This window comes from Mus musculus, chromosome 3, assembly GCF_000001635.26.
Source record: "Mus musculus strain C57BL/6J chromosome 3, GRCm38.p6 C57BL/6J".
NCBI lineage: Eukaryota > Metazoa > Chordata > Mammalia > Rodentia > Muridae > Mus > Mus musculus.
This window is the reverse complement of record NC_000069.6, coordinates 51,323,838-51,341,248: the sequence shown is the minus strand read 5'-3', so window position 1 is coordinate 51,341,248 and position 17,411 is coordinate 51,323,838. Positions and strand designations below refer to the sequence as shown.

Genomic DNA, 17,411 nt, shown 5'->3' with positions numbered 1-17,411 from the left:
TGACAAGAGTTTTATTTTGCAATCGCTCACTTCCCTAATGCTTAATCTACGAGTGCAGAGCGGTCCCTGGAGGTCTTGGGAGGGGAGTCCGGAGTTGGAAGGGGGGTGATGAGGGGTGACAGCAAAGACCTGAGAGTGGCCCAAGAGGTGCGCGTGTCGTCCCGGCCGGGCTGCAGGTGCACGCGCGGCCCCGCCGTCCCCACGCGCTGGTCCCGCGTCCGCAGCGCAGTGCAGCGCGCGACGTGGGGGAGTGGGGAAGCCCCGGGGACGCGGAGCGGGACGAGTGGCGAGCGTCTCCACCTGAGCAGGCGGGTTCGGGCGAAGTTGGGCGCTGAGAAGAGGGCGGGATTCGAGAGCGCAGGAGGCGGGCTGCGGGGGGCCCGAGGGCGGTGGGGAGTATAAATAGCCGGCCCGGTTTGACAGGCGCTGCGGTGACTGGCGGTGTCGCCTCCCCCGGCGGCGCGCGGGGAGGGAGGAGCGCGCGGAGCGGCCGGGTGGGGGAGGCGGACTCCAGTGTCCTGGTGGCGGCGGCAGGAGGCCGAGGGGGAGGAGCCGAGGCGGGTGCGGAGGGCGGGGGCCGGCCGCAGCTTCCCCGCGCCCGGCTGTGTCGCCGCCGTCGCCTCGGCGGTTGGGGGGGATCTGTAGGGTGGCGCGCGCGGGGGGCGCAGCGCGGTTTTGTCTCGTCCTGTGGTGCGGAGCGGCTCGCGCGGTGGCCAGGGGAGGCCCCCTCGGCTTCCCGCAGGACGCCGGGCCAACGGCGGGCGGCTGCGGCGTCTCGGCCGGTCTGCGGCCCTGAGGGAAGGGCAAGGGACTCGGCGACGTGGAGGGAGAGCAGGTAAGAGCGCGGGGACGGCGGAGGCCGGCGGGAGCGAGCGGGAGGGAGAGGGAGGGCGCGGCGAGCCAGCCCGGCCGTCCCGAGTGTCGCCTCCTCCCGGGCGCCCCCGCCCCGCGCCTGTGTTGTTTGCTCGGGCGGCGGCGGAGGGGCTTTCCGGAGGCTGGGGCGGTGACACCGGCGGAGCTGGGGGCAGGGCGGGAGCCCGCACCGGAGCGGCCCGGGGCAACGGTCGTGGCGCCGAGGGACCGCGGCGCGCGCTGTTTACCTCGCGGCGCCAGTCATCGCGCGGCGGCCGGGCTGCCGGGGCAGCGCGTCCCGGGCGGCAGTTTCCGTCGCCGTCGGGCCTGCTCCCCGCCGCCGGGGCGGGCACGACAGGTTGTACTCCGCCGTTCTTTTATTCTCACTCTCCGCCGGCCCTCCGTCGCCGCCTTCTCCTGGTTCCCCGGGGAGCCAGGCTGCGATCACTATCTGTGTTTGCAACAAAACAACAAAAAAACCCTGGGGCTCTTGGAAGCGCCTAGGTCCAGAGTCTCCTCCGGGGTCCTCCGCCGGCGGTGCTGGCCCTTAGGGCATCTCGCGGAGAGTGTCGTGGGCGCCCCGCGCGCCTCGGTACCGATTCTGCCTCAGCGGCGCTGCGCGCGGCGGCCGGACCCACTCAAGACTTTAGTGGGACATTTTTACTCTGTCAGCAAAGGACGGAAAAATAACCCACGGACCAACTTGGTGGACTGTCCTTATGGGAACCACGTTCTCAGCTGTATACCCTTTCTTTAAGTTCTTAGTACTCTATCAATAAGATGGGGGACGCGTCATTGTAACCCTGGAACATCTTTCTCGTGTTCATGACATTACTCTGTGGTTTATGCTTTAATCCGACAGTGAGAAAGTATAATAAAAACTGCGCCTCTGAGCTCAAGACTTTTGTTTTTGTTTTTTTCTCCAAGTCTCAGTTGAGAGGCAAACTGCTCACTTTCTCTAGTGGACAATGTCCATCCGGGCCCTACTGAGATAAGATTGTATATTTGTGGGTTACAGTTTCTTTAGAGTGTTGAATGACTTCGTATGAGACTGGGAACTGTTGAATTATGTTTAAAGGGATTTAGGAATAAGATTTATAGAAGGCATGTGGCTGTAGTTGATACATCCAGTAAATACAAGAAGTTGAAGTCTGATGTGTCTTCAACATTTAAAATCTCAATATTTAACGTTATCCTTTGCTGTTGCTGGTTGTTTGCTTGCTTTTTGTCTGTCGAGACAGGGTAGAATCTCTGTGTAGCCTTTGTTGTTCTGGAACTTGCACTGTAGACCCAGGCTGGCCTCGAACTCAGAGATCAGCATGCAGCTTCCCCCCCCCCCCCCCCCCCCCCCCCCCCCCCGGCTCCGGAGTGCCTGGGTTTCAAGGTGTGTGGCACCATCGCCCTGGCAGTGTTATCCTCTTTATACTTGTTTACTTGGATTATTCACTGTACTTCGCAGACATAAACAGTTGCAAAATGTTTCGACAGAGTTGAAAACTTTGGGTTTTTTTTTTTTTTTTTTATCCCAAATTTCTTCAATGGTAAGTTTACCAAATCAGGGTTGATGATTTTACCTGTTCACAGGTTGTGTGTATCTTTTTTTGGGGGGCGTGGTGGTGGTGGTGGTGAATGGATCGGCATGGGGAGAGGTTGCAGCATTATTGAGATACTAACCACATGCCATTCAGTTATAAGTGTACAAGCTCAGTTTTTAAGGTTTAGTCACAGAGCTGCACAATTACTGAACTCAATTTTAAAGCATGTTTTTACCCCTAAAAAAAGATCATATGGGTCTGCAGTGTAGCCCAGTGGCACAGTGCTTGCTTTGCATGGGGGAGGCTCTGAGTTCAGTCCTCGGTACTGCCAGCGGAGACACTAACCACCCAGCGAACATACCAGTTAGCCATTACTCACTTGTCTCTCATCTTTCTGGACCTTTGTATCCCTTATGGATTTTCCTGTTCTGGGTATTTCATGTAAGTACAAGTGTGCAATATGGAGGCTTTTGTGATGGCCTCTTTTGCATAGCATAAAGTTTTTGAAGTTTGTGCATGTTGTGGCATGTATCAGCACATTACTGTTATTATTATTTTGCTGAGTAATGCTCCTCTATGGATAGGCTTCCTTATTTTTATCCATTCATCGGTTGGTAGGGATCTGAGCTTCCACCCCTGGCTATTGTAATTTTTGTATGCAAGTTTTTGTGTGGATGTGCTTTCATTTCTCCTTGGAGTGATATTTTTAAAGAAATCAGCCTTTTGGCATGATATCAAAAATAGTTCCTCCATTTTGAGAATATAATCCAGTCTTTTGGGTTTTTTTTGTTTTTTTGTTTTTTTGTTTTTTTTTGAGACAAGGTTTCTCTGTGTACCCCTTGCTGTCCTGGAACTTACTCTGTAGACCAGGCTGGCCTTGAACTCACAGAGATCTGCCTGCCTCTGCCTCCTGTGTGCTGGGATTGAAGTATGCACTACCACTGCCTGGCTAATCCAGTATTTTTTTTTCTTTCTTCTTTTTATCTCATCTGTATTTTCCTTTTAAAGCAGAATGTGACTGGGCACTATTTACAGTCACAAGCCTTGCTGTGTTACAAGACCTAGGAAACTTAGGGTTTTGTTCTCGGGACTCTAATCCAGTATCTATAAAAATGAATGGGGTTGAGACTATCCCAGGCTTGCTTTATAATACTTTTTTCTGTCCACTCCTAAAATTTGCCGTAGCCTGTTTGGGGCTAATTAACTGTCCCTCCCTGAAGGCCCAGCCCTAGGCAATAGCCATTTTGTTTCATTTCCCTGTGTTTGCTTCCTCTGGTTATTGTGCATCATGGAATCATAATGCACATTTTTAAGGTTTGACATCTTTCATTTAGCATACTTTAAAGATTCTTTCCTACATTGTAGCATGTATCAGGACTTTATTTCTGATAAGTAATATTTTATGGCTATGCCAACCGACCAGTTATGATAGATATTTGAATTGTTTCCAGTTTCAGGCAGTTCAAAATGATACACCTTGAAGGTTTGATTACAAGTCCTTATGTGGATGTGTGGTTTTCTCTTCGTGGGTGTAAGCACATGGAAATATGATTTACTGTATCATATGTTTAACTTTCAGAGAAACTTCCAAACTGTCTCTCAATGTGGGAATCCCATATTGTATCTTCTCAGCCTTGTACTGGAGGAGCCTAGTTTTCTTCATGCCCGCGTCAACGCTCACGTCTGTCTGTTATTTTCACTTGAGGAGGTCGTGTTAGTGGATAGGAACTGGCTTGGTCACTGAAGTTTCTCATGATTCATCATGTTATCTTTTCATATAGGCAGTAACTGCAGTGGCCCTCTCCTTATGGCCTTAGTTAGACATGCTAAGCAAGAACTCCTCTACAGAGTTAGATTCACAGCCTGTTCATTTATCTCTTTTAGTCAACTTTTTTATTATTTACAGATAATTTTAGAGCTGGACTATGCATCTGAAAAAAAGGCCTCTTGAATTTTGGTAAAGATTATTTTGAATCAAGACATTAATTTGTGGTGAATTCCTATCGTACCACATTGAACATGAGAATTACTGATCTTCAATATTCATTTACATTTTAAGTTCTTCAGTGAATAAACCTTATACTTTAAAAAAGAAGCTGTATTTAGGTATATAATATAGTATTGTTTCTATGGTCAAATGTGATATAGCAAATCTCTAGGATTTATTCTGTTTGTACATTTATTGTACATTTTGTCTGCTGATGGACAGCTGGGCTCTTGTTCTCTGATCTCTGGGTTTGGCTATTTCCAGCAACTCATCTAAGTGTACCTGCTTTCTGTGTCTGCCCTATCCACGTAGCATAAGGTTCTCAGTGTTCATCCATGTTGCAAATAGCAGAATTTCCTTTATTTTACTTTATATTTTTGAGACAAGGTTTTTCTGTGTAGCCCTGGCTGTCCTGGAATTTACTCTGTAGAGAGCAGGCTGGACTTGAACTCAGAGATCTGCCTGCCTCTGCTTTTTTTTTTTTTTAAAGATTTATTTGTTTATTTTATATATGTGAGTGCATTGTTGCTGTCTTCAGACACACCAGAAGAGGGCATCGGATCCCATTACAGATGGTTGTGAGCCACCATGTGGTTGCTGGGAATTGAACTCAGGACCTTTGGAAGAACAGTCAGTGCTCTTAACCACTGAGCCATCTCTCCAGCCCCCTGCCTCTGCCTCTGCCTCTGCCTCTGCCTCTGCCTCTGCCTCTGCCTCTGCCTCTGCCTCTTGAGCACTGGGATTAAAGGGGTGTGCCACCAACGTCCACCACCAATGAATTTATTTTTAAAGGCTCATTGGCTAACTCATTTATATGAGTATATCAGAGTTATAGTTTACTTTGTGAGTACTTTATTCTTCATAATGATACTGTGAATGGAATTTTCAGGTTTTTTTCTTTTTATTTGTTTATTTTCTTAATGAGTGTGCACATGCCGTAGGTACAGTGTACCTACGTACTCTGTAGGTGTGAAGGCCAGAGGACAACCCTTGGGAGTGAGTTCTGTCCTTTCCCCATACAGGTCCTAGGGCTGGACAGGAAGTGCCTTACTCCTGAGCCATCTCACAGTCCACAGATAGGGTTTTCTTAAGATGTGGCAGCTTTGTGGCTACTTTCTATTCTTTTCTTCTTCCAGATTTATATTGTATACTTTTATCTCACTGGACTAATCATCCTTACAGTATTTTGAGTGACCCCTGTAGTAGTTTTTATACACAGCACCATATATCCTGTAACGGAGTTGGCTTTGCGTAGTTTTTATCAGAAGACATTTCTTTCCTCCCTTGAGTAGAACCACCAGGAAGTAAAGGCTGATTAGAAGCGGGCGGGCGAGAGCCTGCCTGCTGCCCTCCAGGTTGGTAGGAAGGAGGAAAGAGTCCATTGACCTTTTTATCATCAGGTACAGTGTTTTCGCAGATGGGGCTAGCAGTTGTGTTGTTTCTAGACCCGTGTGAGTACTGGACCGCCACATGCTCTTTCCATGTCTCTTGTCATCACCAGCGGTGACTCTTTACCTGGGACTGCCTTGTTTAGCATTCGAAAGTCTTGCATCCTGGGAAGTCCTTCAGTCCTACACAAATCAGTATGATCGGTCATAATGAGATGGCCATATGATTTGTCCGTTATTCCAGTAATATCCCGTGTTATGTCATTTGACTTCAGGTATGAAGCAGGCTTCCAGGATAAACTCTTCTTGCTCAGTGCCAACAATTATATGGTGATTCAGTTTGCTTTAGTGGTATTTGACTTATTTCATGTCTGTATTTATAAGGGATATTGGCTTATATTTCCTTTCTTGTTATACGTATTTTGATTTAATCTATTCTTAGCCAAAAGAAGAAGCGGTGCACCCTATGTTTAAGGTCTGAAGTAGTACTCACTAACCCTGAGGGATGTGTTGAGTGGTTTTTGCCTCCTGTTTTCTGTGAGGTTCGTGAAGGATTGGTGTGACTCTTTAAGTACCTTTGGTAGAATTTACCAGTGAAAGTGTCTGGCCTGGATTTTCTCTTTGGTAATTAATTTCAGGCTTGGTCTTACTCACTACCAATTCATCAAGGAGGGAAGCCAAGGCAGGGGCTTACAGCAGAAACCCTAGCGAACTGCTGCTTACTAGCTTGTCCTTTGGTTGGCTCCTACTTAGCTTGGCTTCTTTTAAGATTTTACTTGTAAGTCTGCCTACCCTCTCCCTCCCCGTCCGCTCCCCTCCCCCCTCCTCTGTGTCCCCCTCCTCCCATGTCCCCTGGAGTTGGTGTTGTAGGCAGTTGGAAGTCACTTGACATAGGTTCTGGGAGCTAAACTCAGGTCCTCCTTATTTATTTATTTGTTTGTTTGTTTATTATTTATCTATCTTTGTCTACCGGGGTTTTTCTCTGTAGCCTTTGCTGTCTTGGAACTCGCTTTGAAGACCAGGCTGGCCTCAAACTCAGAGATCTGTCTGCCTCTGCTTCCCGAGTGCGAGTGGGAGTGCAGGGACTAAAGTCGTGGCGTGGTGCGTGGCCCCCGCAGCCTAGCAAGAACAGCTTTTTCTCTATCTGCTGAGCTCTCTCTAGCCCCTGGAAAGCTTTTTTTTTTTTTTTTTTTTTTAAATCCTGTCTAGAACTACCTGCCTGAGAAGTGGACCATGCAAAGTGGGCAGGCCCTCCTACAATGACGAGGTCTGTGTGCACACCTATGCTGTAGAGCACATGTGATCCGAGGACAGGCTGGCCTGACTCCGTGCGTGCGGGTCCTGGGTTGAAGTCAGGTTGTCAGGCTCTGTGGAGCTATCTGCTGACTCAGTCTTTTCATCATTAAAAGTATCCTTTTCTTTCTCCTCATGTTCACTCTTTTAACAGCATCTTTTTTGTGTGCTTTTACTTTCAGCCTGTTTGTTTTATTGATGTGAAGCGCATCTTGTAAACAGTGTCTAGTTAAATGCTCTCTGTAAGAAAATGCCACAACTGGCTTTTGATTACAGGGTCTCATGTGCTCCTAGCGTAGTCACTGAGAGATTTATGCCTGCAGTTTTACTACTTTTCGTATGTTCCATTAAAAATAATTCGCTTACTCTCTGCTGCCTCTTTTATACCTAACAGACTTCCCAGTGTGCTATTGGAACTCCCTTTTCCTGTTATTTATTTATTTTTTTAAAGATAGGGTCTCCTTACTGGCCTGTTGCTCACCGTGTAGCCCAGACTGGCTTTGAATACAGCACAGTCCTCCTGCCTCATTGTGCTGAGTGCTGGGACTTCAAGTATGTGTCAGCATGCCCAGCAGAATACAGTTTTTAATTTATTAAATCTATTTCAGATCAAGAACAGCTTCCTTGTAACATAGAAACTTGGCTTCAGCCTAGCCACATGCCTCCCGTCCTGCCTGTTAGCAGCAGTCAGGGTACTGCAGTCCAGTCTTCTGCCTTATTTCTTCTTTGTTGTCTGCACATGGGACCGTACTGTGCTAGCCCGAACTATTGCATGTGACCCTTGAGTCAGCCTCCCAAGCAGCTGAGCAGGCAGTCAGGTGCCGCTGCCCGGACTTCCGTTTTCTTTTTGCAGTCTTGTGTCTTCTCAAAGAGCTTTTACACTCGCTACATTTTTATTTCTTTGTATGGGTTTATCTGTTTCCTTGCCTGCATTTCTTTAAGGGTGTGAGTTGTTCAGCCTGAAGGAGCTGCCGGAGGGTTGCTTAGAGGGCAGCTCTCTAGGCATTTGGTTTTCTGCGATCTTTGTGTTTCCCTTCAGTTTTGAGGAGTAGCTTTGCTGGGCCCAGAGCCCCTGAGCTCAGGTGTTTCCCTCCTCCCAGGACCCTTAACATTCCACCTGCCTCGGTCTGGTCTCCCCTTGATTCTCATAAGTTACTTTTCTGCTTTGAAGATATTCTGTTTTTGACGTTTAACAGGTTAATTATGATGTGTCTAGTATGGATCTTTTTCTTTTTTTGTATATTGTATTCATTTAGTCTTTAAAATGCTTAAGAGTATCTATATATAATAATTATATTTATTGTGTACCATAACTTTGCCCTGTATTTATACCAGTCCCAGTCTTTTATTATTGTCTGTCTGTCTTCCTTCCTTCCTTCCTTCCTTCCTTCCTTCCTTCCTTCCTTCCTTCCTTCCTTCCTTCTCTTTCTCTCTTCCTTCCTTTTTCTCTCTCTCTCTCTTTCAAAAAGACTTATTTTTATGTCCATTGGTGTTTTGCCTGAATGTATTTCTGTGTGCGGGCGTCAAATCCCACGAAACTGGAGTTAGAGACAGTTGTGAGTTGCTGGGGGTTGAACCTAGTCTTTTGGAGATCAGCCCTTGCTTTTAACCACGGAGCCATCCCTCCAGCCCCTGTAGTGTGTGTTGTGGGTGCAAGCGTGCTATTGTGTGCATGTGGGGAACCGGAGACCACTTTGTGGGGCTGGTTCTCTCCTTCCATCTTTACATGTGTTCCTGGGACTGAACTCAGGTCACGACACTTTCACAGCAAGCCACACCAAGCCACTTTACTCACCCTGCGTTCTCGATGGCTAACATCATTTCATGAACGTATGTTTTGTGTGTGTGTGTGTGTGTGTGTGTGTGTGTGTGTGGTTTTTCCAGACAGGGTCTCTCTGTATAGCGCTGGCTGTCTTGGAATTCACTCTGAAGATCAGGCTGGCCTCGAACTCACAGAGATTTGTATGCCCCTACCGCCTAAATTCTAGAATTAAAAGTATACCTGGTGGGGCTGGTTCTCTCCTGGACTATTTGGAGACTGAACTTGGCAACAAGTGGTTTTTTTTTTTTTTTTTGTCTTCTGGTTTTTCCAGACAGGGTTTCTCTGTGTAGCCCTGGCATGCACCATCACTGCCCGATGACAAGTGTCTTAACCCTTAGGCCTTAACTAACCTTAATCTAGCTGGAGGGCTGGGATTACAGGAATGTACCACACAGTCCCTGGCTAACTTAATAAACCTTGATTTTTTCCCCCAATTATTTTTAGATTTAATTTATGTGTATTAGTGTTTTGCCTGATATATCTGTGTGAAAGTTGTACTATTTGTGTGCCTGATGCCCACAGAAGGCGGAAGACAGTGCTGCATCCCCTGGGACTGGATAGTTGTGGGTGCCAGGAACTGAACCCAGGGCTGCTGCAAGAGCAGCAGATGCTCTTAACTGCCGAGCCATCTCTCCAGCCCCCCTGATGATTATTTCTTGAAATATCTTACCTCTCCCTGACCTGCTCTGTAGGGTAACTGATTTCTAGTCATGAATTTTCAAGTTTGTTAAGTGTGGTATTCAAATGTGTTGAGCTTTGTTAGTGAGGTTTTTTTTTTTTTAAATTTCTTTTATTTTATGTGTGTGTGTCTTTTGCCTTCGTGCATATATGTGCATCATGACGGACATGGCAGTGCCTGCGGGGGCTGTGAGCCACCATGTGGGTGCTGGGAACCTAACCTGGGTCCTTGCAAGAGCAACGATTGCTCTCAATTCCCGAGCCATCTGTCCGGCTCCTTCGCTGATGACATTGTTTTGTTTTGTTTGCTTGTTTGTTTGTTTTTGAGACAGGGCTTCTCTGTGTAGCCCTGGCTGTCCTAGAACTCACAGGACCAGGACTGGCCTCGAACTCACAGAGATCTGTCTGCTTCTGCTCCCTGAGTGCTGAGATTAAAGACATGCATCACCATGCCCACATAGATTTTTAATTTTACTGCTTTTAACATTATAATTTTTATTTCTTTCTTTTTTGCAACTTTGACACTTTCATTGAGATTGTCCAATTTTGATTCGTAACTGTCTTACTCTGTCTTGATTACTTAAACATAGGTTTTATTAATTTGGAAATGAACCTGAATTTTACTTATTTTCTTTTTCTCTCCTTCTTCCCTTTCTCCTTTGAATCAGGGTCTTACTATGTAGTCCTGGCTGGCTGGAACTTGCTATAGTGACCAGGTTAGGCTGGCTGGAACTTGCTATAGTGACCAGGTTAGGCTGGCTTTGAACTCACAGAAATCCGCCTGCCTCTGCGTCCCTGGCCTGAGCCAATTCTCCTGCCATTTGGGTCCTGAGGATTGAACTGAAGGTTCAATCTTAACGCTCTGAGCGTGTGTCTCCCTGGCCTCTAAACGTCAGATGTAATGTAATAGCTAAACCATTTACTGAACAGCAAAGCATTTTATTTAAGATCCTAGTCAGTACTTGTATTTCAAGATATGCACAGTAGTATAATACTTTTGAACATTGAACTTTATATAACAGATTTTATTTAAAGAATTTGCAACTTTAATTAACTAATGGTTATTGATAGATAGGAGAGATATATATATACATATATATCAATCAACTGAAGTTTTAGTTACATTTATTTATATTGAACAAACGTGCACTGACTGGTGTGGAGACCAGAGAACAACGTGTGGGCATCGCTTCTCCTGTGCTGGCGTGCAGGTCCTGGGGGTGGGACAACTGTCAGATGTGGCAGATGCAACATGTCCTTTGCCCAGGATTCAGTATCTATGTAAAAGATCTATCAGGGACCTGGAGGGAAGGCTCCTCTGCTAAGAGCGTTTGTGGCTCTTGCAGTGGATCTAGACTTAGTTCTCAGCGTCCGCATGGTGGCTCGCAGTCATCAGCTCTGGTTCCGAGGGATGTGACGCCTTTGTGGGCGGGCGTGCATGAGCGCACAAACACTCGTTCACATAAAATAACCTCCCCAGTCTGTGAAATGGGAATACAGTATAGATGGCTACTTGTTTGTCCACGCTCCCTGCGGTTCCCCGTGTTGGGGGCTGAGTTAGGTGCCGCAGGTAGGAACAACAAGCCAGAGTGACAGTAGATTGAGGCAGCTGACAGGACAGTATAGGAGTTGCAATGGTTGTAAAGTATTATGAAGCTTTCCCAGCCGTGCCCTTGTTAGGTGCTGGAGGTCCAGCCCCCCTTTCTTGCTCCTCCGTTATCTGCTCACGGATGCTTGCTTCCACCAGAAAGTGCACACCCAAGTCATTAGTTAAAAATAAAATAATCCTTTAATAGTATTTTAGTTTTTTGGAAGACACAGCAGACACCATAGCTGCTATTTTACTGCTCTTATATTTTGGGAGAGGAGACAGGCAAGCATTAAGAACCCAAACAAGGTAGTTTTAGAGAGTGATAAATACAGCAAGTGAATAAAACTGTGATTTTTAGGTAGGGAAGGCTCGGAGGCCCGTGTGCCGATGAAGTGTGCTTTGCGCAGGGAGCACTGGCTGAAGGGGGAGGGGAAGGAACTGTGTCCTGAAGGATGCTGTCCATCCTGCTGGCCGTGCGGTGGGGACTGGAGGCTGTGGAGCAGTGGTGTGAAGGCAGTGTGTGGTCCGTGGTGTGAGTACTGGTGTGAGTACTTGTGTGCTGGTGTGTTCAGCAAGCCCAGGTAGGAGAGAAGTGTGAGGTCAGAGGTCAGCTGGCCAGAAGGAACATCTGTCTGTTTGTTTTTTCCAGGTGTGCAGAAAGCCACAGGAAAGGCAGTGCAGTGCTTTTATTCCTGGCCAGAGAATTAACTTAGAGCAGGATCTGTTTTTCTTTTTTCTTTTCTCTCTCTCTTCCTTCCTTCCTTCCTTCCTTCCTTCCTTCCTTCCTTCCTTCCTTCCTTCCTTCCTCTCTCTCTCTCTCTCTCTCTTTCTCTCTTTCTTTCTTTCTTTCTTTCTTTCTTTCTTTCTTTCTTTCTTTCTTTTTGTTTGGTTAGATTTATTTATTATTATATGTAAGTACAACGTAGCTGTCTTCAGACACACCAGAAGAGGGCATCAGATCTCATTACGGAAGGTTGTGAGCCACCGTGTGGTTGCTGGGATTTGAACTCAGATCCGAGCAGTCAGTGCTCTTAACTACTGAGCCATCTCGCCAGCCCAGGATGTGTTTTTCTTGTAAATAAGAGTTTGGATAAATGTTGTGTTTAGGATTTCATGTAAATGATATTTGGTCATATAAACGATATGGAAAAGTAAGTTTCCTACTGGATATTTCTTCTGTAAAGTTTATCTAAAAATCGACCGCCAGCAGGTATAAAGCTTTAACTTTTAGTGCAGTAACCGGTGCGTTGTCGATGTACACTTCCTGACTGTGCCTGCCGTTCCAGAGTCTGAGTCCGTGTGAAAGGTTAGGAGGCTGAGCGCCAGGTGGCAGGTTCATCTTTAGTTCTGCTGGTAAATGCTGGCAGCCATGTCGGCTCAGGCTTCACTGTCTCTGTGCTCATTGAGTCTTTAACTAACAGGACAGTGGTGACGAACAAGGAAAAGATACGTCAGTAACTTTCTTACATATTCCCTATACAGCACCAGGATTTCTGCTTTCATTTTTCTTGTATCGTTTCCTTCTTGCATGAATGAAATTGATTTTTTTTCTTTTTAGTAGAATCATTAGATTTCTCATTTCCTATTATATATCCTATAGTTATTTTCTTTGTTTGGTATTGGAATTACATTTACCAACCTGCAGTAACAACTCTGAGTTTGAACACTAATTTAATCCTGTAAAACTCTACTTCTGGACTGGTGATGGAGCTCGGCGACTTGCCGTGCACGCACAGAGCCCTGCGTTCATCCCCAGGGCCAGAAAAACAAAAACTCCTTTATGGTCCTCCATCTCTTTCAGATGTCACAAGACGTACGCCTTCATGCATGTGTTCGCCCAAATAAACTAGTCTTTAAAACGATGCCCTCATTAGATAAAATAAATAAAATGTGTAGTTAAACCAAATTTATATTAATATCTTGGCTTTTAGACAAAAAGTGTTTGGAGCAAGTTTGTTAAGTCTTTTTAAAGCACAGAGAAAAAGGAAAGAGCAAAACCCATTTACAGCAACACTTCCCTGCCGCCTGGGCGTGCCCTCTGAATCCTGCCCTTGGTTTCCTCACAGAGCTTGGCGTCCAGGGCCGGCCCCTCTTTGTCTTGTTGGGCTCATCTAACTATTCCCTGAAGCCTGGCTCTGCTTACAGTAATGAGCTCTTCAGACTTTTCTGAGGACGTTTTCCTACCTCTGCTTTTGAAGGCCATTCTGCAGAACATAGGGTTCTTTGTTGATGGTTTTTTGTTTTTTTTTTTTTGTTTTTTGTTCTTTGAATATATTTGCCAGTCTTCTGACCACCAAATATGGATGACGTGTTTCCTGTTGAGGCTTGCTCATGTGACAAAGCAATTTTCTCTTGCTTCCAGGTCTCTTTGTCTTTGACTTTTAAAGAAGGATTTCTTATTTTTAAATTTAGATGTATCAGTGTTTGCCTGTGCCTATATGCATCAGTATGTATATGTGTAATGCCGGATAAGGCCAGAAGATGGTGTTGGATCCCTGAAACTGTAATGACAGATGCTTGTGAGTCACCATGTAGGTGTTGGAGACTAAGCCTAGGTCCTGTACAGGAGCAGTGAGCGCTCTCAGCAGCGCTAAGCCATCTGTCTAGCCCTGTCTGCAGTTTTTAAAAGTATGACCACTATAGTGCATGTTATTGTGTGATTCTCCGTGAGTTCAGTTTACATGGGGTTCATTGACTTTACTGAATTTTTTATTTTATATTTTTTACTGCTTTTGAGACAGGGTCTGAGCTGTGTAGAGCAGGCTGCTCCTGGCTGCTTGGATTAAAGTCATGTGCCACCATATCCACCCCTAATGTCTGTCTGTCTGTCTGTCTGTCTTTCGGTCTGGGGTACATAGTCCTGGCTGATCCTGAAACTACCTGGCTCTGGCTCTTGGTAGATTAAAGGTGTGTGTCATCAGCACACCCAACCTTTGTTTTATTTTTTTTCAAGTTTTATACTCCAGAAGGGGAGTGTCTTAGTTAGGGTTTCTGTAGCTGTGATAGAACACCATGACCAAAAATCGAGCTGGGGAGGAAGGGGTTTATTTGGCTTACACTTCCCTATTGCTGTTTGTCATGAAGGAAGTGAGGAATTTAAACAGAGCAGGAAGCTGGAGGCAGGAGCTGCTGCAGCTGCCTGGAGGAGTGCTGCTTACTGGCTTGCTTCCCATAGTTTGCTCAGTCTGCTTTCTAATAGAACCCCCACCACCTGCCCAGGGATGGTCCCACCCACAAGGGGCTGGGTTCTCCCCTGTCAATCAACTAAGTTAAAAAAAATCCCCTAAAAGCCTGCCAAGATCTTATTGAGGCAATTCATCTACAGTGACTATAGCTTTTGTCAAGTCGACAGAACACTAGCCAGCACAGGCTGGTGAGATGGCTCAGAGGTTAGGAACCCTGGCTGCTCTTTCAGAGGTCTTGAGTTCAATTACCAGCAACCACATGGTGGCTCACAGCCATCTATAAAAAATGAGATCTCATGTCCTCTTTTGGTTTGTAGGTATACATACAGACAGAGCACTTCCACATTAAATAAAGTTATTTTTTATTTTTTAATTTTTTAAAAAACCACCAACAACTAGCCAGCACAAGGAGTTAGAGTGCCACCACTTGGGAACCTTTTGGTTGGGGCTGCAGAGAAAGTTCAGCAGTTAAGAGCATTGCCTACTCTTAGACTCCAGCGCACACGTGTTTCCACACGACCTTCTGTGACTCCAGTTTCAGGGGGTGAATCCTACTCTGCCTTTTGAACATAAAAATAAAAGAAGCCTATTGGTTGATTGTAATGTGTACTCCATAATATAGGGCATAGTCTGTGTATGTTGGATCTGACCTTACTTAATAATTATCACTTAGTGGCAACTTAAAATTGCATCATTGATTGTAAAGTTTTTGATTCCTTGGTCATCTAGAAATAATGATTATACATTTGTGTAAATGTGTGCCATCAACCTTTGGAGATGATTTATTTTATTAAGTATTTACTGTCTGAGTCATATCTAATTAGGGCAAATAAATTTTTTAAATAGAGTTGTGTTAATACTGTCTTTTTTCCTTCCCATTAGTAGTTCCAGAGAACCTGCTGGTTTAGAGTTTAGCTCTTGGGAGTTGTGAAAACAGTGAAGGATGCTTAGACTACTTAACATTCAAACTGTAAGTCAAGTTTATTTCTGTTTTTAATACGTTTGCGATTTTAGAATACTTAGAGTAACAGGGAAGTTTGATGTGATGGGATTGTGGATTTTTTCTTCAATTTTCTGATGATGTAAACACTTCCTATTTAACTTTCTAATATGTTAAAGAAGGGGCTGGAAAGATAGTCCAGTGGCTAAGAGGACTTCTGCTCTTTCAGAGGACCTGGGTTTGGTTCCTAGCACCCACCTTCCACAGCTGGCAACTGCTTATACTCCAGTTCCAGGGAATCTAGCTCCCTCTTCTGGACACTGCGTGTATTTGTACATATGTGGTACCTACACATACACTCAGGCACACACACATATGCACAGTAAATAACAAATTGTTTTTAAAAATATGCAAAAGGAGACTTAAAAGTATTTGATTTATGGGGCTGGAGAGATGACTCAATGGTTGAAAGCACTGATTGCTCTTCTAGAGGATCTGGGTTCAATTCCTAGCATCTACATGGTGCTTACAGCTGTCTATAACTTCAAGTTCTCAGACCCTTACAAGGACATACATAACATGCAGGCAAAACACCATTGCACATAAAACAGAGATAGATAAATAAATAAGAGTATTAGATCATTCTTAGGTAGTGAGATGAAGTTTCTACCTTTTCCAGATACTTCATTTCATAGTAAATGTTTACAGAAGTGCCTTAATATTTATTCCCATATTATATGATGCCGTGGTCAAAGTTAGTATTGAGTATAAGATTAATGGAGTAAATTACTTGGAGTATCGATTTCTTTAAATGTTTTTAAAGTTTCTGCATTCTTTAATTTTGACATTAAAAAAAATCCTCTCAGAAAACTTTGTATTTTCTGTGTATGAAAAACATAACACAGAGTCCAATAAAAAGCAACTTAAGGATTACATTCAGTGCTCACAGTCATCTATTGGATGGAACACAGGGCCCCCAATGAAGGAGCTAGAGAAAGTACCCAGGGAGCTAAAGTTGTCTGCAACCCTATAGGAGGATCAACAATATAAACTAACCATTACCCCCCAGAGCTTGTGTCTCTAGTTGCATATACTACAGCAGAGGATGGCCTAGTCGGCCATCAATGGGAGGAGAGGCCCTTGGTATTGCAAAGATTATATGCCCCAGTACAGGGGAATGCCAGGGCCAGGAAGCAGGAGTGAGTGGGTTGGGGAGCAGGGTGGGGAGGGTATAGGGGACTTTCAGAGAGGAAACTAGGAATGTAAATGAAGAAAATATCTAATAAAAAATTACATTTGGAATGTAAATGAAGAAAATATCTAATAAAAAAAATTACATCCATTTGAAACATATTTTGATACTCATCTTTATAATAAGAAGAGTGAGGGCTGGAGAGATGGCTCGGGAATTAAGAGCACTGGCTGCTCTTCCAGAGGACCCTGGTTTAATTCCCAGCACCCACATGGCAGCTCAGGGATCCGACCCCCCTTGCACAGATATAAATGCAGGCAAAATATCAATGCACATGAAATAAAAATAAACAAAATTTTAAGAAGAAAAAAGGGGAGGAGGAGGAGGCTGCCTTTGGGAGGGGCTGAGAGATGGCTCTGTCAGTAGAAGCTGCCACTCATTGCATAAGCCCCACACTCCCAAGTTTTATTTGCTTAAAAGAGTTTTAAAATAATTTTTAAAAGATTTATTTTTAATGATGTGTATGTGTATGTCTGTGTGTTAGTATTTGGTGTGAAGTGAACACAGGTGTCAGCAGAAGGGGGAAGAGGGCATTGGATTCCCTGGAGCAGCCTGAGCGTGGGTGCTGGGAACTCAGTATCCTTTGTTTTTGTTATTCAAGACAGGGTCTCTCTGTGTAGCCTTGGTTGTCCTGGAACTTGCTCTGTAGATCAGGTTGGCCTTGAACGTATAGATAGCCATCTGCCTCTGCCTCCCAAGTGTTGAGATCAAAGGCACTGTGCCACCACTGCCCTGCTGAGCTCAGTACTCTTTACCAGTGATCTCTCTCTTTCCAGCCCAGATTTTAAAAATTTGTTAAAATATTCCAGGTATAATATTGCATCTCTAAAAAAGAAGGAAGTTATAAAATTTTTAAAATATTACAATAATATGTGTATGGGCGTTTTG

General features: G+C 45.0%; 1 protein-coding gene across 8 annotated transcripts in view; it reads left to right on the top strand.

The window, feature by feature from the left end:
- Positions 1–565: 565 nt before the first annotated feature.
- Elf2 (E74-like factor 2) overlaps positions 566–17,411 on the top strand; it is an 87,964-nt gene continuing 71,118 nt past the window's right edge. For 3 of the 8 annotated variants that reach the window (NM_001291059.1, NM_023502.2, NM_001356358.1), the window contains exons 1-2: positions 605–835; positions 15,214–15,301. The gene's annotated coding sequence lies outside the window, so the exon portion shown is untranslated. Of the gene's footprint in view, positions 836–987; positions 1,211–15,213; positions 15,302–17,411 lie in introns of those variants that run through there. The other 5 variants (XM_030252807.1, XM_006502031.4, XM_017319714.2 and 2 more) reach the window with 4 other exon arrangements.